General features: G+C 38.1%; 1 protein-coding gene across 5 annotated transcripts in view; it reads right to left on the bottom strand.

The window, feature by feature from the left end:
* The window catches only part of FRMD4A (FERM domain containing 4A), an 818,993-nt gene that overhangs the window by 429,418 nt on the left and 369,066 nt on the right, over window positions 1-20,509 (bottom strand). The window contains exon 1 of one of the 5 annotated variants that reach the window (XM_053716494.1): window positions 5,623-5,976. The exons of the other annotated variants lie outside the window; for them this stretch is intronic. The gene's annotated coding sequence lies outside the window, so the exon portion shown is untranslated. Of the gene's footprint in view, window positions 1-5,622; window positions 5,977-20,509 lie in introns of those variants that run through there. 5 annotated transcript variants of the gene reach the window in all.

The following is a 20,509-nucleotide window of genomic DNA, read 5'->3' on the forward strand; positions in this document are numbered from 1 at the left end:
GAGAGAATCCTGAGGTAAGCTGAGAAGAATGCACATATCATGGCCACAATATGGCAGCAGTGTTTGTATTAATGGTATTCGTGCGTGCTCATGAGCAGACCTCTGTATTCCTCATTGAAACAAACAATGATTTCAACAAATAATATATTTGTATTACACAGATGTTCATGGACTGAGGGGGAAAATGGTTTATACTTGTGAGGTTTGTCACTGGCCACCAATCAAGAAGTGGGATATTTGCTTATCAGCCAATGAGCAATCATGTCTTGGGGCCCAGTTACACTTCCTGTTTGCGTCAAATTCAAAATAAACAGCTTTAACATAACCTTTTTCCTAGCAAATACTGTTTTTAACATGTAAATAGTGTTCTTTCGAATGCATTTTCTGTCCCTTTAATATAATTGTTCTTTTACTGTCTATCATATATCCCTATGCTCTGCCCAACTCTACAATTTTAAACTGTGGGGTTTTTTTTGCAACATAAAAGCAGCACAAGGGACTAGAATTATGGACAATTTAATATTGTATAGACCAATAGGACTAAGGAACAGTTTTCCTATAGATAACTGACAGCTCTGCGGGACTGATGTATGTAATTGCTGTCTTTCATATCCCCCCTCTGTATGTTTGTAGAAACACCACCATCAGTGAGAATATCTCTATGGGGACAATCTTAATACATAATAACACAGACAATCACCATACATAATAATGCTATTTTGTGGAATTAAATATATAACATAATCCTACAAAAGATATTATATCCAAAGAACATTCAATATCAAATCCCCAGGCAGCAATGGAGGATGTGATTCCTTCAACCTATCCCAGTGACATTTTTTGACATCTGATGCTCTTCGTGTTTCTGATTTGCTACCAGCTCATCAGCAAGTGAAGACATTTGTTGATCTTTACTATATAATTTAGGTACAGTGAAGAGAGTGTGTCTTGCGCTGTCATCACAGGTTCATAAACTTGACGCTGATGGTTTGCAGAAAATTCCATCATCAGTTTATCATTTATGTACCTTGAGGCCTATTCATATGTGTAATGTGACCCTCACTGGACTGATTTAGCCTTTTATCTGCTTTCTCTTTCTTCTGTAGGTTCTGTAGAATTTAAATTTTTTGGGGTCTTTATACTGAAACTGTCCAACAAGTGCAAGATTTAGAATTTCAGCACCAAGATGTCTCTGATCAAAATACAGTTAGGACAAGGGTAGGGGTTATGACCACAACCACATGTGCAATTTTAATTGGTAACATTCCATTCTAAATCTTCCTCTATTTATAGGATCATTAAAGTAAACAAATAAACCAATATATATTGCTAACACTGCTGTCCTATTTGGTCAGCCGATACTGTTTACTGAGATAAATGCTTGTAAGACGCACACGAGGCACATATCAATAAATGGATACGGGAAAGTCAGGCAATCGACATTTTTAAATATTTGTATTATTCTGCTTTTCTAATATAAAGTATAGAATAATCAGATGTCACAATACACATACACACACACACACACACACACACACACACACATATATATATATATATATATATATATATATATATATATATATATATATATATATATATTTATATATAAGACCAACAAATACCTTGGATTTGATCAACACACCATCCCAAGCCCATGACTAAGTGTAGACTTTTCAAAGTGGAGCAAAATCTCACAATTATATTAAAGGACAGGAGGCCAAAAACTGGGCCTCTCCCAAGATAATGGGACAGTTGGCAAGTATGTATAACACCTCTTTGGAGCGTTGCAAGGCCTCAGATGACCTATAGTGACACTCCTTTCTACCTACAGACATTCCTGCTTAGCTAATACTCTGACAGATTTCCTAATGTTGTCATGGAAACTGATAAACACCACCATCTTTGATTATTACCACAACATGACAAATACATTGATGAGACCATGAAGTTTAATATATCAGTTATTGTAAAAGCTACAGTCTTGCCCTGAACTTATGCCAATTGCCAAACATAATGAATTCCATTATTTTTTTATTTACCACAACCACTTCTGCTGGGAGGGAATGTAGCCAGCTCTCATTTTATATAATATTGCTCACTTTTCCTACAAGGATTCTTCTTTTGGAGTATGTAGAAATGAATGGGCTTCTTCTTTAAAGCCTGGGATTGTAATCTATATATTATGAACATTTCTCATTGGTTAATCGGTTTATTAAATAAGACAGCTTGGTGCAGGCCGAGGTCCCTCTGTATCTCGGCCAGTACAAGATGAAACACACAGTAAACTTTCATAGTAGACAAATTTACTTTTTCTCCCATTTTCTGGCCCCCTGTATCATGTGACAGACACCAGCCAATCACAGCCTAGTATACATATACACTGCGAGCTTGTGCACATGCTCAGTAGGATCTTGTTCCCGAGAAAGTGTGTATATAATAAGACTTTGCAAAAGTCTTTTTGAAGTAAATTAAAAAGTGTCTTAAAACTTTATGCTCTTTCTGAAGCATAACAGTTTATTTTGACTTGAGTGTCCCTTTAACTGTGGTAAATAAATAATGTAGTATGGTGAAAAGTTTTTTTTAAACTTTTAATGTTGATGTCATTTTACAAGAAATAAAACCTATATCTGAAACAGACAGCTGTGCATTTAAAATAAGATTGTATAAATGCTTGGTAACATTTCTCTGTGGTAAAATAATTTGCTTTAATAAGAAAGGAAGATCACTGCACATGCCGCTTCATTGGTTTTCAAAGCTAGAGGTCAACTCATGCGCATGATGCGCATGCACATCTATGCTACCTACTAATGTTATGTTATAATCAAGCTCTGGAAACTTTTAGCAGAAGCATCTACACATTTCATATGCATTACAAATACATGCTCATTTAAAGATACATTATACACTAGATTTTTCTTTGCATAAATGTTTTGTAGATGCTGGCATTCATCAATGTCTGTCAGACAGAACAATGATAAATTGGCCCCTTAGGGGTAAATTTATCATGGCGCGGACAGAAATGATCCGCTATAGCGAATCATGTCCACCGCACATACGCTGTCGGTGCAATACCGCCCCCTGCTGCAGATTTGGGGCCAATCAGCCGCTAGCAGGGGGTGTCAATCAACCCGATCGTATATGATCGGGCTGATTGCTGTCCGCCACCTCAGAGGTGGCGGACGAGTTAAGGAGCAGTGGTCTTAGGTGGAACTGAAGCGGAGTGGGTCAGAAGCAGCATCCGCTTCTTCATAAATCGACCCCTCAGTCTGATCTTCAAATGAGTAGTAGATTTTATTCTGACAAATTTATGTCTATTTCCACTCCCCCTGTACCATGTGACAGCCATCAGCCAATCACAAATGCATATATGTATATTTTGTGAAATCTTGCACATGCTCAGTAGGAGCTGTTGACTCAAAATTGTAAATATAGCTTTTTATTAATGGAAGTAAATGGGAAGGTTGTTTAAAATTGATGCTCTGTCTGTTTAATGTTCCTTGAGCATAAAAAACAGATTTAAAGGGAAAGGTAGGCTTTTTAACTACTAGAAATATGTTTTAGTATCTATTCCACTGTTATTCAGACAGGATAGGATAGATATCTGGCTGATAGGGGTCCCCATTTCTGTCCCCTGGAGCAAAAATAACAGTGCCTAAATCTTACCAAAAATAAAACAAATTATAGTTTTCAACTTCCTATCCCTAACATCCTTTCCCCACACATACAAACAGCAGGTTTAAAAACGTTTGCTGTGAGTTTAATAGGTGCCTGTCAGAAATGACTTCCCAACAGCAACATCTTAGCTACCAAAGCATCTCAGCTGTGAAGTTGCCACTGGCGAAATGTGGCCCCATCAATGTTGCCTGTACAGGAATGTTGCAGGGGATTCTGCCACAAGGAGGGGGTGGGCTGTGTTAACCCTGTGGATGCATTGCTGCTCTCTCCTGCATCCAAGGGATTAACCCTAACCCATCCTTAATTTGAAAGTCTATTCCTATCCCCAACCTCACTGTTTAACCCTAACCCCAGTCTCAATGCCTTACCCCAATCTCAATCTCTAACCCTAACTCCCTAACCCTACATTAGGTCAAGATGTAGCTTTCTTGCACTGTGAAGACAGGGGCATCACTTCAATCCTGCAGCCAGATACTGCTGTAAAATAAGTTACAAATACTGTGAAGCATTTCATGTACTTGAATGACACATGTAATGTTTTTTGAATGATACTGGTGACTCTACATATATGATACAGGATGCTGATCACTGTATTAAACCAATAAGGATGCAGTGATACATATTTTTCTTAGATGACCTGGGAATGCTATATTTAGAACACAGACAGGTTGGGTGTCCCTGAGGATAACGAGGAAAAGCTCTAGTCTATTTTATTGGTTAATAACTGGTTGGCACAGCATATAATTATGTTGGGGGTAGGGGACTCCTTCTAGAGATTTGAAAGAATCAAGCAGAAATAAAATGCTGTCTAGTAATCCTCTCCAATGGTCTACTGGCTTCTACACCTGAGCAGGCCAACTCGCTAGCGAGACATTAAATATCACTACAAACCTAACTAGGCCATCTGAATTAGCCATAGAACCTGATGTAGGATTTCTTTACTGGTGGAGTTATTGCTGATAATATAGTGATATAAATCTTAACCCCTTCACTGCAAAGCACTACAATCCTCTCCAGTAAGCACATTTTACACTCCGGTGCTGAGCCTTTCAGCACTTAAATGGTTACGAGACAATATGCTAAAAGGTGAAAATAATACTCATGTATTGTATGTCAGTGAGAAGGTTACAGGATGCAAAATAAATGAGTCTGTCTGAAACATAAGCCTCCACCTTTTTAACCCTATAAATGCAAGAGGACCATCGCTCCATATCCATACATACTGCAACCCACTACAGGTTGAGCATTACAAAAAAAGATATTCATGTTTTCCACCAATATTGCTGTCACCACCCCCCTTGCATCCAAAAAAGAAAGGATTCAGCTGTTTTGTTTTTTTTAACTACCATTCAGACAGCATTGTAACGGACATGTCTCCCATTTCCTCACTGCATGGTCTGTCTGGGTAGCCGCCTGCATCATTTAACACTGCTGTATATCACTAAATCTGCCAACTTATTTATAGAACAGATGCCCCCTGGAAAGACCATGAAAAAAAGGTACAAGCTGCAGTCTTTGCTCCTTGCAAGGAGGGAACAAGCCAAATGCCCAGGTACCTGCCATAGGTGTCTTCTGACCTGTTTAACCAATGAATCTTTGTTTCACTGCAAATGAACACAGTCTATGCAGAATTCTTGCCTCATTCCAAAAACAGAATTCTATTTGCTCTATGTTTTAATTACCCCAGAAGAACCCATATCCTGCTTTACATGTTCTGCAGCTACTAATCTTAAAAATCACTTCATATTCCCATTCAAAACAAATGCTACAGCTACATAGTAGATTCAATGAGATATTTTGCCCATTTCCCATTCAATTCATGTGGAGACTGATATACAGTGCTGTACAGATGCTATATGGGTGATTGTCTTTGCAGCCTATATGTCACCTTGATACCTACTAAAACTTTTCAAATGAAAATGAAAGAGAATGACAGATAATTACCTTTTTATCTTCACCTCGACTGGATGAGATGCTGTTCAGATGTCAGCCAGACTGTGCCCAGTAAAAGCATCACATTAAATGTTAGATATCCAGGCTCACGGCCTAACAAGCAGCATCCTTACACATCCTCTCTGCGGGAATACGGAAAGCTCTGCTCCTTGGTTCTGCCTATGTGTGTGTGTGTGTCTGATCGTCTCCCTCTCTCCTCTGTGTTACCACATCCCATCTCCCTGCTAACAGACTCTCAGATAGACACTGGCTTCATTCCAGGGTGCACCACAAATGTTCAGCTTTAAAAAAGAATAAAAAATAGCAGAGGGTTTGCCACACTACACACAAGCTGCACACACACACAGGCAGAGCGTGCCATTGCAAAAGGGGGGCGACGAGCAGTCTCAGTCCTACATCCTTTCCCCTGGCTTTTCCTGCTAGAGTATTCTGCCTTTTTTTTTAAATGACTCACGTGCAGACAAAAACACACTTTAAATGAAAAGAGGCCGGCTTGGGGTGGGGGAAGGGTATGCACTGGGCAGCAGCAGGCTGTGATGAAGCTGAAAGATGTGAGAGCAGCACCCTCCTGTATAGCACAGCAGGCATCCAGAATAGGGCTCTGCACCAGCACTGCATAGCAACATCTGGCCGAGCAACACTGGAGAGGCAGCAGCCATAGGTAGATGGATGGACAGACAGACAGACATAGAGACAGCCAAACTGAGAGATAGATAGACTAACAGGTATATAGATAGCTTATACAGAAGACATAAACAGACAGATAGATAGATAGATAGATATATGAAAGATATATGTTATGATAGATAGATAGATAGATAGATAGATAGATAGATAGATAGATAGATAGATAGATAGATAGACAGATAGATAGATAGATAGATAGATAGATAGATAGATAGATGGATAGATACATGATAGGCAGATAGATAGATATATGATAGATATATGTTATGATAGATAAATAGATAGATAGACAGATAGATGATTAGATAGACAGATTGATAATAGCTAGCTAGATAGACAGACAGATGATTATAGATAGATAGATGATAGATAGAAAACAGATAGACAGATAGATGCAAGATAGATGCTAGATAGATAGATAATTAGATAGATAGATAGATAGATAGATATATGATTGATATATAGATAGATAGACAGACAGACATACCTAATTTTTGATCCAGACAGAGCATGTGATTTTAAACAACTTTCCAATTTACTTCTAGTATCTAACTTTATTCTCTTGGTATCCTTTGTTGAAGAAGCAGCAATGCACTACTGAGAAATAGCTAAATTAATTGGGTGAGCCAATAACATGAGGCATTAATCTGCAGCCACCAATCAGCAGCTACAGAGCCTACCTAGGTATCATTTTCAATAAAGGACACCAATATAACAAAACAAATTAGATAATAAAAGTAAATTGGAAAGTTGTTTAAAATCACATGCTGTATCTGAATCATGAATGAAAACATTTGGTTTTCATGTCCCTTTCAAGGAACACTAACACTTTGCAATTACAATACATTTCCATTGTTTTGCTATAGAATAACATATCTGAAAAGTTCAATCATTTTTAAATCAAATAAACACCTTGTTTGCTGCAACTGTTATTCAATATCTAAATTCCACCCACCGCTTATTTAGCGGAACCAGTCCGAGTTTGAGTCTGCAGACAACAAGGCTAGCCAAAGACGTAACGTTAGTATAAAGAATAAACAGTTAGCTTTTGCATTTCCAGCTCTGAGAATAAAAAAGAGCTAAATTACATGAAAAGGGGCAAAATAAACAATGAAAGTCTTTTTCAAAGTAGTCTAAAAAGAAATTTCTTCATGCCACCCCCCTAACAGGTGTGTCCAATTAAAGCTGATACATATGTTGGCTATAAGTAGCAAGTGTTTTAGTTATATGTTGTAAGCCTGATGAAACAGCCTGTGTGCTGAGAAACGCGTCGCTTATTTTTACTTGTTTTTATATAGTAAATATTACTTTTTTTATAAAAACACTTGCTCTTGTGCATTATTTGGACCAAACCTTGGCCTTCATTGGGACCTTTGCTGTTTGCTTCCTGTGGGAACCCTGTCATAGTCTGTTGGGTGACTGTATTGATCCCATCCTGCCTGATTTGCATCACTGGAGATGCTTTACCAATTGTGAGTATATTACTTAAATATAGTAATATATCTTGGGACCAAACTGTACTAGGCCATATAGGCACCCCTGTGTCTCTTTATATTTCCACTACAGATTAATCCTATCTACCCTAGAGGTCGGTCTGCTGGGTGACTGTGATTGATCCCAGACTGCTTCTTTTGCACTAACTGAAGTGCATTTCAAATTGTGAGTTGATACTAGCACGACTAGACCATAATTATTGTGTTGAACAAACAATATTGGGCCATGTGGCGCATCTGTCTCTTTCTTTATTGTAGATCTTTTTCAAAGTTGTTTTACTACACACAACTAAACTGTTGATAGTAAAATCTCAAGGTGTTTACTGTTCCTTTAATGCCCTTTTGCAAATACAGTCGGTTCTAGAAACCGTGACTCCGTGAGTCCATAGGGCACAGCAAGTGCCTCTTATGCGGATGAAACTTCCATTATAGTCAGACATTTTGTTTCCTGCTCTGTCAGTTCCTATCCTTAGATTATCCTCTACTATTGCTCCTAGTAAGTCAGCATGAAATTTATAATCTATCTTTGGATCATTTGCCCTAAATACATAATTTAGCAGCCTTGTTAAAGCTGAGATACACACGAGTCTACTTCCCTTGGTTTTAAAGGGACAGTCTATCACAATAATACATTTTATGACAAAACAAATGCACATGATCCACAGTGCATAGCCGCTCCTGAGCAGTATACAGCCAGTAGCCAATAAAGAGCAGCATACACAGATACACTGGCTGTGTCTTAAAGGGATATTAAATAGTAAACACATGCTACACATAATGATGTATTCAAAGCAAAGATTAGCCTTAGAATAATATGTAGCTGTATTTTTTACCATTACTGTATATTAGTTGTTTAAGTATTATTATTATATATGTGTAAGTTGAGCTTCTATAAAGTACTCTAGATTCTATAAAGTAATAGTCGCTGCCGTGTTTGAAACAGTTTTCTATTTATCTCTTCTGCTGAGAACAATTCGGGAAATATCTAAAAATCTGGCAATAAAATAGTGTTTGTAAATGGGTGTCACATGGTACGTGTATGCATTTGTGAATGGCTGATGACTGTCACATGGTACAGGGGGAGTGGAAAAATACATAACTTTTAAAATTGTCAGAAAAAAAAATCTACTACTCATTTGAAGTTCAAACTAAGTGCTATTGCATTGTCTTGTTATCTTGCATTGGTTGATTATGCAAATCTACTGTGTTGACTGGTCCTTTAAGACACTTTTCAATTTACTTCCATTATCAAATTTTGTACAGTCTCTTTATATTCACACGTTTTGGGTAACAAAATGCTACTGAGCATGTGCACAAGCTCACAGGGTATACATATATTAGTCTGTGATTGGCTGAAATCTTTCACATGATACAGGGGGCGGGGAAAATGGGAGAAAAAATAAATTTGTCCGGAAAAAAATCTACTGCTTATTTGAAATACAGGGTGTTATTGCATTGTCTTTTTATTATGTACTTAATTATGTAATTCTACTGCATTGAGTAGACATGGCGTCGTCCGTTATTTTATAGAAACTCAGTGGTATAAAAAAATAAAAAAACAATTTTCAGAGTTAAATTACAGGAAAAGGGGACAAAATAAATAAAGTATATTACAAAGTTGTTTTTTTTAACTATACATAATTAAACATTTTATATTATACTCTCTTACGGTTTAATGTCCCTTTAAGCAGGAAATGGGAAGTTTAGCCATGTTTTTTTACTCATTTATTTTTTATTGTTGCAGTATATTTGATGGGATGAATAAGAAACAAGTTGTACCAAACATACAGCATCCACAATGTCTTTGCTTTTTCATTGTTTCCTCAACTATATTTGTATATATTTAAAATAGTCCCATATATATGTCGGTTATAGTTGCATTTGTCAAATTAAAGGGACATTAATGCCAAAAATAAACTTTTATGGATCAGACAGAGCATGCAGTTTAAAGAGATTTTTTAAATTTATTTTTATTATAAATGTTATTTAATTCTTAGGCTATCCTTTGTTAAAGGCATAGGTAGGCTCAGCAGTAGCAATATAATACTGAGAGCTGACTGGTGATTGGTTGCTACACATTTGAGCTAACTGGTGATTGGTTGCTACACATTTGCGCTAACTAATGATTGGTGGCTACACACTTCTTGTCATTGGCTAACCAGATGAGTTCAGGTAGGTCCCAGTAGTGTGTTGCTGATCTTAAGCTGGTTATAACTATACATAAATTAAACACATAGGTTTCTTTATGTACCTTTTTTTCCATTTATCTTTAAAGTGGCAGCAAACACTGTTTAATTACAAAGGATTTCCGTTATGTTGCTATTGAATAACATATCAACCACGTTAGCAATTATTTTTCAATAGCTAAATTCTACTCATCATTTGCCTTATTTGAAGGAATCAATCTGGATCTGGGCTTTAGTTTGCAGACAACAAGGTTGGGCACTCTCGTAACGTTAGTATAAAGTATTCTGTTTTTCAGTTAAAATGAGTGACAGGTCAGGTATGTAGTAGAGTTAGCCTTGAGAAATCAGCAGGGTACATTTCATGTTCTGAGAAATGGAAATGGCTCAATTTGCACAGCTAAATTACATAAAAAGGGGGCAAAATAAATAACTAAAAATTTTATTAAAAAATCTCTAGGTGTTTCCTGTCTCTTTAACTTTAGTGATAAGAAACGTATTCGTCTTTAGGAATAATATATATATATATATATATATATAGGGAGTGCAGAATTATTAGGCAAATTAGTATTTTGACCACATCATCCTCTTTATGCATGTTGTCTTACTCCAAGCTGTATAGGCTCGAAAGCCTACTACCAATTAAGCATATTAGGTGATGTGCATCTCTGTAATGAGAAGGGGTGTGGTCTAATGACATCAACACCCTATATCAGGTGTGCATAATTATTAGGCAACTTCCTTTCCTTTGGCAAAATGGGTCAAAAGAAGGACTTGACAGGCTCAGAAAAGTAAAAAATAGTGAGATATCTTGCAGAGGGATGTAGCACTCTTAAAATTGCAAAGCTTCTGAAGCGTGATCATCGAACAATCAAGCGTTTCATTCAAAATAGTCAACAGGGTCGCAAGAAGCATGTGGAAAAACCAAGGCGTAAAATAACTGCCCATGAACTGAGAAAAGTCAAGCGTGCAGCTGCCAAGATGCCACTTGCCACCAGTTTGGCCATATTTCAGAGCTGCAACATCACTGGAGTGCCCAAAAGCACAAGGTGTGCAATACTCAGACATGGCCAAGGTAAGAAAGGCTGAAAGACGACCACCACTGAACAAGACACACAAGCTGAAACGTCAAGACTGGGCCAAGAAATATCTCAAGACTGATTTTTCTAAGGTTTTATGGACTGATGAAATGAGAGTGAGTCTTGATGGGCCAGATGGATGGGCCCGTGGCTGGATTGGTAAAGGGCAGAGAGCTCCAGTCCGACTCAGATGCCAGCAAGGTGGAGGTGGAGTACTGGTTTGGGCTGGTATCATCAAAGATGAGCTTGTGGGGCCTTTTCGGTTTGAGGATGGAGTCAAGCTCAACTCCCAGTCCTACTGCCAGTTTCTGGAAGACACCTTCTTCAAGCAGTGGTACAGGAAGAAGTCTGCATCCTTCAAGAAAAACATGATTTTCATGCAGGACAATGCTCCATCATACGCGTCCAAGTACTCCACAGCGTGGCTGGCAAGAAAGGGTATAAAAGAAGAAAATCTAATGACATGGCCTCCTTGTTCACCTGATCTGAACCCCATTGAGAACCTGTGGTCCATCATCAAATGTGAGATTTACAAGGAGGGAAAACAGTACACCTCTCTGAACAGTGTCTGGGAGGCTGTGGTTGCTGCTGCACGCAATGTTGATAGTGAACAGATCAAAACACTGACAGAATCCATGGATGGCAGGCTTTTGAGTGTCCTTGCAAAGAAAGGTGGCTATATTGGTCACTGATTTGTTTTTGTTTTGTTTTTGAATGTCAGAAATGTATATTTGTGAATGTTGAGATGTTATATTGGTTTCACTGGTAAAAATAAATAATTGAAATGGGTATATATTTGTTTTTTGTTAAGTTGCCTAATAATTATGCACAGTAATAGTCACCTGCACACACAGATATCCCCCTAAAATAGCTATAACTAAAAACAAACTAAAAACTACTTCCAAAACTATTCAGCTTTGATATTAATGAGTTTTTTGGGTTCATTGAGAACATGGTTGTTGTTCAATAATAAAATTAATCCTCAAAAATACAACTTGCCTAATAATTCTGCACTCCCTGTATATATATATATATATATATAGGTGGCATCTTTTGCTATTGAATTCACAAACATTTCTTCACACAAATGCGCTCAGCATGAGAAACCAAATATATGTGAATAGGACTCTATCAAGGGATCTGGCAAAGTCTGAATATGCCAGTTTTCCTTACAGCATAATATGTAGTCAAGACAAAGTTATGTCTTCAATTACGCTGGCAGCAGGAAAATGAGCTGGGAGCACAATATTTGAGTCAGCAAAAAACATGGAGAAAAAAAAAAAGCGAAATAAATCAATAAGACCTGCCCTCCTGTCTTATTGTTTCCCCTAAGCTTCAATTCTGTTACCTTATCGAGAAGGTGATGATTTAAAACAGAATAATAACAGTTCCTAAAACAAAAACAAATTATAAAACACCCAGCAGTTTGCTTTTAATAAAACATATTGACACAGGATTCAAATGACTATATCAGATAATAATATTTCTACAGTACATAGTACACTGAAACACATATGTAAAATAATTCAACTCATTTTCTTCCTCTGTTAGCCAAGGAGTTATATGTACTGCCATGATGTCACTATGGTACCATATCTACCTACCAAACTGTAATTTGTAGGCCTATCCCAGCTGGGGGGGGGGGTAAGTTTTGTTGTACCTCTTTCTTATATTTAAATGGTCCTTAAAATAAATGCATCATTTCAAATAGTGAAAACATTTTTTTGAAAGATATTGGTCTGAATAGACAAGGTGTTCAGTTTGGATTTGATAATTAATTAAAGGGATACTAAACCCAAATGTTTTATTTCATGATTCAGATAGAGCATGCAATTTTAAGAAACTTTCTAATTCACTGATATTATCAACTGTTCTTCGTTCACTTGCAATCTTTATTTGAAAAGCAAGAATGCAAAGCTTGGGAGCCGACCCATTTTTGGTTCAGCACCTGGATAGGGCTTGCTGATCTGTGGCTAAATGCAGCCATCAATAAGCAAGTGCTATCTAGGGTGCTGAACCTAAAATGGTCCGACTCCTAAGCTTTATGTTCCTGCTTTTCAAAGAAAGATATCAAGAGAACAAAGACAAATTTATAATAGCAGTAAATTAGAACGTTGCTTAAAATTGCATGCTCTATCTGAATCATACTTTTGTTATTGTATATATTATTAATCAGCTTCATCAGTGCTGATGTCATACTTTGTGTTACTGTGATCTTCTGAGATTTCACTAGGGAGGAAACAACATGACTGTGCCTGCACGTGTCAGATGCATGCTCATTTGCAAGTCCTGGGACTAACATTCTGATTGGCTGCTCAAAGTCCCTTTACAATAGGATATCGCTACTGAGGATATTTTGAGGTAAACTATCTTCCTTTTTTACATAGAGGAGTTCAGGTGATATTTTCTAGTCACCTTTTACAGCTATACTGCATTACTTTCATGTGCTTCAACATTTGGGTATCATGTCCCCTTAACCCCTTAACGGCCAGCGCTGTACCCTGTACGACGCTGGTCGGTATGCCCTTAACTACTAAAAGCAATGCCAAAGCCAAATATGTCTGCTATTTCTGAACAAAGGGAATCCCAGAGAAGCATTTACAACCATTTTGTGCCATAATTGCACAAGCTGTTTGTAAATCATTTCAGTGAGAAACCTATCATTGATGTGACAGCCATCTGCCAATGACAAATGCATATACATATATTCTATGAATTATTGCACATGCTCAGTAAAAGCTGATGACTCAAACTGTATAAATATAAAAAGGCTGTGCACATTTTGTTAATGTAAGTAAATTTGAAAGTTTTTTAAAATTGCATGCTCTATCTGAATGGTGAAAGATTAATTTGACCTGAGTGTCCCTTTAAGTAAAGCTGACAGAGGAATACTGACAACTTTTGGCCCCAGGGAGCAAACACAACATAATGTCCCTAGGGTAAAGCATTCCGCCCCAAAACTCAACTGAGACTGCCCTTACCAAGGTTACTAACGATCTTCTTTCTGCTAAAAATATTGGCCACTACTCTATACTCATCTTACTTGACCTCTCAGCTGCCTTCAACACAGTTGACCACCCCCTCCTCCTACAGACCCGTAGCTCTTTGGCCTCTGTGACACTGCTCTTTCCTGGATTCACTCATCTTTCTCACAGGTCTTTTTCTGTGTCATTTGCCGGCGACTCCTCCTCTCCAATGCCTCTGTCTGTTGGAGTACCTCAAGGATCTGTTATGGGTCCTCTACTCTTCTCCATTTATACTTCTTCTATAAGTAAACTTATCAACAGCTATGGCTTCAAATATCACCTCTATGCTGATGACACCCAGATCTACCTCTCCACCCCTGCTCTCTCTCCCTCTGTCCTTTCTCATGTCAGTGACTGCTTATCTGGTATTTCTTCCCGGATGGCTTCTCACCACCTAAAGATCAACATGTCCAAGACTGAGCTCCTTCTTATCCCCCCTCAAGCTCTACGCCAACTTGTGACTACTCTATCACAGTTGACGGCATCACCATTTCCCCATAGCCCCAAGTCCGCTGCCTCTGAGTTACACTTGACTCAAATCTATCCTTCGCCCCCTATATCCAATCGCTTTCTACATCCTGCCGCAACCATCAACGCAACATTTCCAAGATTCAACCTTTTCTGTGCGCTAACACCACAAAGCAAATAATCCACTCCCTTGTTATTTCCCGACTTGACTACTGCAATAACCAACTTACTGGCCTTCCTCTTTCCTGCCTCTCCCCCCTTCAATCCATCCTAAATGCCTCTGCCAGGCTGATCCACCTTTCCCGTCGCTCTGTATCTGCTGCACCTCTCTGTGAGTCCCTTCATTGGCTCCCCTTACACAGCAGAATAAAATTCAAAATTCTCACCCTTGCATACAAAGCGCTCATCAACACCGCTCCCCTCTACTTAGCCTCTCTAATCAACAAGTATACTCCAGCCCACCCACTAAGATCCAACAATGACCTGCTCCTTGCATCTGCGACTATCACCTCCTCTCATGCTAGACTGCAGGACTTCTGTCGTGCAGCACCTACCCTCTGGAACACTCTCCCTCGTGCTGTCAGGCTTTGCCCTAATCTTTCTTCCTTTAAATTCTCTCTGAAGACTTTTCTGTTCAGAGAAGCCTACCACCCAACTCAATAATATTTCTCTTACCTAACAACATTTCCCTCATCTAACTCTACATTAACATCTTTCTCAATCTTGCAGTCCTCACCTCCTGTTTCTCAACCTCCTACCCTTCTAGATTGTAAGTTCCCACGGGAATAGGGCCCTCAATTCCTCCTGTATGTGTTTGTAAATGTTGTCCTGTCTCTTAGAAGTTTTATATTATTGTTTTATTTAAATGGACTGTATCCATGGACAGCGCTGCGGAATATGATGGCGCTTCATAAAAAAAGTATAATAATATATATACTTCAGTATAGCAGTAGCATGCAGAGAATAGTATTTCCTAATTGGGGGTTAGTTAGAATGTGGCTAAGTTTCTCACAGCCCCTGCCAAGTGCTGGCCCTGAGGAAATGGGAGAGTGGTCAGACTGTGAAGCAGCAGCGGTGCCGGTGAATACAGTAATAACTGGCCATGCTGCAGTTGGGGTTCACTAGAAAAAAAATATGAACTGTTTGCTAAGTAAAGTGGTCCATGTGGGAAATTGCCACCCGGCTCCCTGGCCCTCACTACCCCTGCACTCTAGGTTTGAAGAACATAAATACTTTTACTTAATCTCTACTCAAACAATACTTTTAACACCATTTATTAATGTTTCGAGATCTGAAAGAAAATGTATTTTTGTTTATGTACGGAATACAGTAAATAAAAATAATTAGTACATAATGGTGGTTGTTGGAATTGATCTTCTAAAAACACTGGCGTAGGGCCTACTTAATTATACTCCTTCCATTTTCATTGAGTGTCACACTACATAGATGCAGCAGACCTAGAAGATGATTTCAAATTCAGCATCACAGGATGGGAGTTGCCACGTAGCTGGAGGAAGGAAGCAGAGATTGAGGTCTTCTTGGGTCCTGAACCAGCTGGAACACTCTGGCAATCTTCAGCACCACTCTTGTGGACAGGGTCTATAGCACAGGTGTGTGGTTACAACCTGCTCACTGTTACAGGAAACTTGTGTAAATTATATGACCCATACAGACAGCAAATCCATACAAATGGCACAGCCAAAATCGGTATCCTAGGAAGTCTCTTTTATTGAAGGAACTGCAGGGGTATAAATAGCGCTCATTTCACTCTAGGTGCAATATAACAACAAAAACCCAACTCTGGAGTGGGTGAGAGTTGAACTACATGATCAGGCGCACTGTGATTAGACAGCAACCTGTGGTGTATTTAAAAAAAAAAATAAAAAAAAAATAGCAGTACCTAGAAGATGGATATAAATGAATGATGAGAACACTTTTGGATGCATAAACGTATAGTCTAAAAGTGTTTTAAAACGGTACGGCTAAAATCGTAAATTTCTTTCTAATGTTTGCAGACCCTTTAAGGACCTTATTGTTCCTTATTTTGATATAAAGTAACTCTTAAAATTGAGCTTGTTTCTCTTCCTCCAAAGAGAATGAAATGCCTACATCATATTTAAGTATGGTGTAATTAATTGCCTCTGTAAAATACTACACTGTGATAGCTTAGCTCAGAAAACAAGGTTATTTACATATGTCCCTAATTGGCCACCACAAAGAAGACCAGAAACATATTTTCAAGGTGTGTACCCTGAACAAGTCTTTATTTTACTGTCTCCTATACAGAGATCAACAGACATTTTATGCCTGAAGAGAAATATTAGCAATGAACAAAGACACTTCACCTGGTTCAGACACCTGCTGCATTACTGACACAATCCACGCAAAGGCTGCTTTATGCCCCCAAGTCTTAGGCCGGACAGACTTGAATTAGAATCTAGAGAAGATTTTCTGTAATAGTCCAGGCAATGCAATGATAATAAACTGGAGTTTTTTTTATTTAATCAGAAGTGGTAAGGATTGTACAGAGTTTTAAGCTTCATTTGATGAAAATAAACTTAGCTAACAGAATCCAAGGGGGGACCTTCCAAATCTCCAAGGGGACCATTCAAACAGTTTGATAGACAGCCTACATAACAGAAAATTAAAAGAAAAAGCTCTAGTATGTTACAGCATTTAATTATTACATGATTACTTGCATATAACTGTAAAGGTGTTATACATATAGTTTAATTTATCTCTAGAGGAGCAATTCACTACTGTGAGCTAGCTGAACACATATAATGAGCCAATGACAAGAGGCATAATTATACCAATGATCAGCTAGCTCTCAGTAGTGCATTGCTTCGCCTAAGTCTACCAAGATATGCTCTTCACAAATTATACTAAGAGAACAAAGTCAATTTCATCATGGAAGTAAATTTAAATGTACATGAAACCCAAATTTTACTTTCCTGATTCAGATACAGCGTGTCATTGAAAAAAAAAACTGCTTCATTCTCATTTGCTGAAGAGGTATCTAGATAGGTAGCGTGCACATTTCTGGAGCACTACATAAAAGGAAATAGAATTGCTATCTAGTGCTCTTGTTAATGTATAACATTGTTGTAAAACTGCTGCTGTATAGTGCTGCAGACACCTGCATGCCCCTAATCTTACCTTCTTGCTTTCCAACAAAGGATAACAAAAAAGAAAAAAATGAATAATAGAAAGTTAAAAATTGTATGCTCTATCTGAAATCATAAAAACTGAACCCTCTTTATGAACCATGAAATTTGACTTTCTTGTCCCTTTAAAGGGATATGAAACTCACATGTTTTTCTTTCATAGTTCAGATAGGGCAGCAATTTCAAGCAACTTTCTAATTTACTCCTATTATACATTTTTCTTTGTTCTCTTGTTGAATGAGCAGCAATGCACCACTGGTTTCTAACTGAAAACATGGGCGAGCCAATGACAATCGGTATATATATGCAGCCACCAATCGGCAGCTGGAACCTAGGTTCTTTGCCGCTCCTGAGGCTTCCTAGATAAACCTTTCAGCAAAGGATAACAAGAGAAGGAAGCAAATTAAATAATAGAAGTAAATTGGAAAGCTAAAATCGTATTCTCTATCTGAATCATGAATGAAAATTTTGGGGTTTCATGTCCCTTTAAGGCATGAGAAATGTAGGTAGCTTTGGTTAACTGTGGATTTGGAAACAAAAATGTAAATTCTACACTACAGCAATCCATATGTTTTGCTGTAATTGCCTTTAAAGAAACTTAAATGTCAGCTATTTTGAGGCGACAAACTCTTTTCTATTTGTGTTTTGTGTTGCAAACATTATGTTAATGAAAATGTCAATCATTATAAACTCACAGATACAAACCTTCTTTATGTAAAAGGAACAACAGCGCCTACTAGAGGTGCAATAACGCAAAAACACTTTACAGTATAAGGCAGGGAGATTCAGTTTGTTTCTCAGCGTCTGGCACCCGGCACTTATGGATGTCAGGACAATAAAGCTTGTAATTAAAGGAACAGACATGATATTCCAACGGACACTGCCAAGTATCACCCCATTTGAAAACAAAAATTAAATAAATAAAATATGTGGGTTTAAAGAACACTGAAGACCCCCTAGGGCAGTGTTTCTCAAATCCAGTCCTCAAGCACTATATACAGTATATATTTCTCTGCTTAGTCTAAACAGTGACTTAATAATTGTGATTCACCTGTGCTCAGTAGGAACAAATCTTCTAGTGTGTTTGGGGTATTTGAAGAGTCTCAATGCTGTATTTTATCCCCAAACAATAATATTAAAGGGACATTAACCCTTTGAGTGCTAATGATGGCTCTGAGCCGTCACAGAGTTTCCCATTCTGGTGCTAATGACGGCTCAGAGCCGTCACTAGCACTCTCCCACCTTGAGGGAAATCTGGGGGCTACCACCCGCTCCTACCCCGGCGATCGTGCCTGTAGAGTGACAGGCATCGCCAGGGCATCACTTTTGGGCGGTGCCATCACGCGCAATGACGTGATGACGCCACGGCGCAACTTTATTAACAATTTGTCAATACAAAGTATAGGGAAAGGGGGCATGTATCTCAGGCATCTAAGCAGCTACAGGCCCACAAGACCCACCATTGAAAAGGTAATCGTCGAACCTTTCCAATGGTGTAATTCTTGGAAAAAATAAAAAAAAAAGTTAAAACATTTTTTTTCACAAAAAAAAATTAAAAAAATAAAATAAATTAAATCAGCTTAGCACCCAGGTGGGAAAGTGCTTAGCACTCAAAGGGTTAAACACAAATTGTGAGTTGCATGATAATGCACCATCATATCAGAGAAGAATTTTGCAATGAATAATGCAGCTTTAGTTTTTTCAAATGTGTATAGTGTTTTATATTTTTCTATTCACTGATGTTATTGTCCTTCAGAACAAAAGGAGACTGGATAACCCTGGAATATTTTCTTGATGTTTCATGATTGTTGATGCAAAACTGATAATCCACCTTAACAGAGCAAATAACTAGAGAGAAAAGGTGAGGGAAGAAAACACTAGTTCACAGAAAAGTAAATAACAATATCCCAAGCTTTATGGGAAAAAAGTTGAACAATCACAATTTGCAGCAAAATAAATAAATAAAATATCTTGCAATAATGTTATACGTTTAATCAAGTTTAATGTCCACAATGTTACACTTGTAATCTTACAGTAGCTATGTTGCAATGTAATATAATGTAGTAATGCTGCTGGTAATATTGCTGCCAGGGGTTGGATCTCGGACAAAACTTTTTAACCCTCTCTGGCATTCAAAGGGTTAACCTTAACTCTGTTCTTAACCACAGCCCTAACTCTATCCGTAACACTAGTCCTAAACCCAGGGACGGACTGGGACCAAAAATAGGCCCATGCATTTAAAGGCAGAGCAGCCTAATCCCCTCAACTTTTTGTTATCTAACCATAACTCAAAATTGACAAGTATAAGGTACATTCGATTAAAAGTTTGTTACAACTTTCTGTCACTGTATTTTGTAAATTGGTTGTTATTAAATAATAAAAAAGTAGAATAAATAAAGAATAAGTGCTCATTGCTCATTAGTCTGTGTAGTCACAATCAATCAGCCAATCAAACAGCAGCCACCTGAGCACTTGTCATCACACATAAGCTGCACTATCAGATAGAAAGAAAAACGAACATCCACAGACAGTCAGTGCCCACATGCACAGACAAAGCTGCCCCAGACATCCACAATCACACAAAAACAGGTACCCACAGGCATCAAAATGCATCATCAAGAGAAGTTGCTTCTCTATGACTGGCTCACAGACACGGCAAGGCAGTGATAGACAGTGCAGGGCTGGCCCTGCATCATGCACAAATAATAATGCTGGTGCTGGGTGGGGCTAAGGTAACCAGGGCAAATATCCTGTATGCCTTATGGCCCATCCGAC

The sequence above is a fragment of the Bombina bombina genome, chromosome 6 (genome assembly GCF_027579735.1).
Source record: "Bombina bombina isolate aBomBom1 chromosome 6, aBomBom1.pri, whole genome shotgun sequence".
Lineage (NCBI taxonomy): Eukaryota > Metazoa > Chordata > Amphibia > Anura > Bombinatoridae > Bombina > Bombina bombina.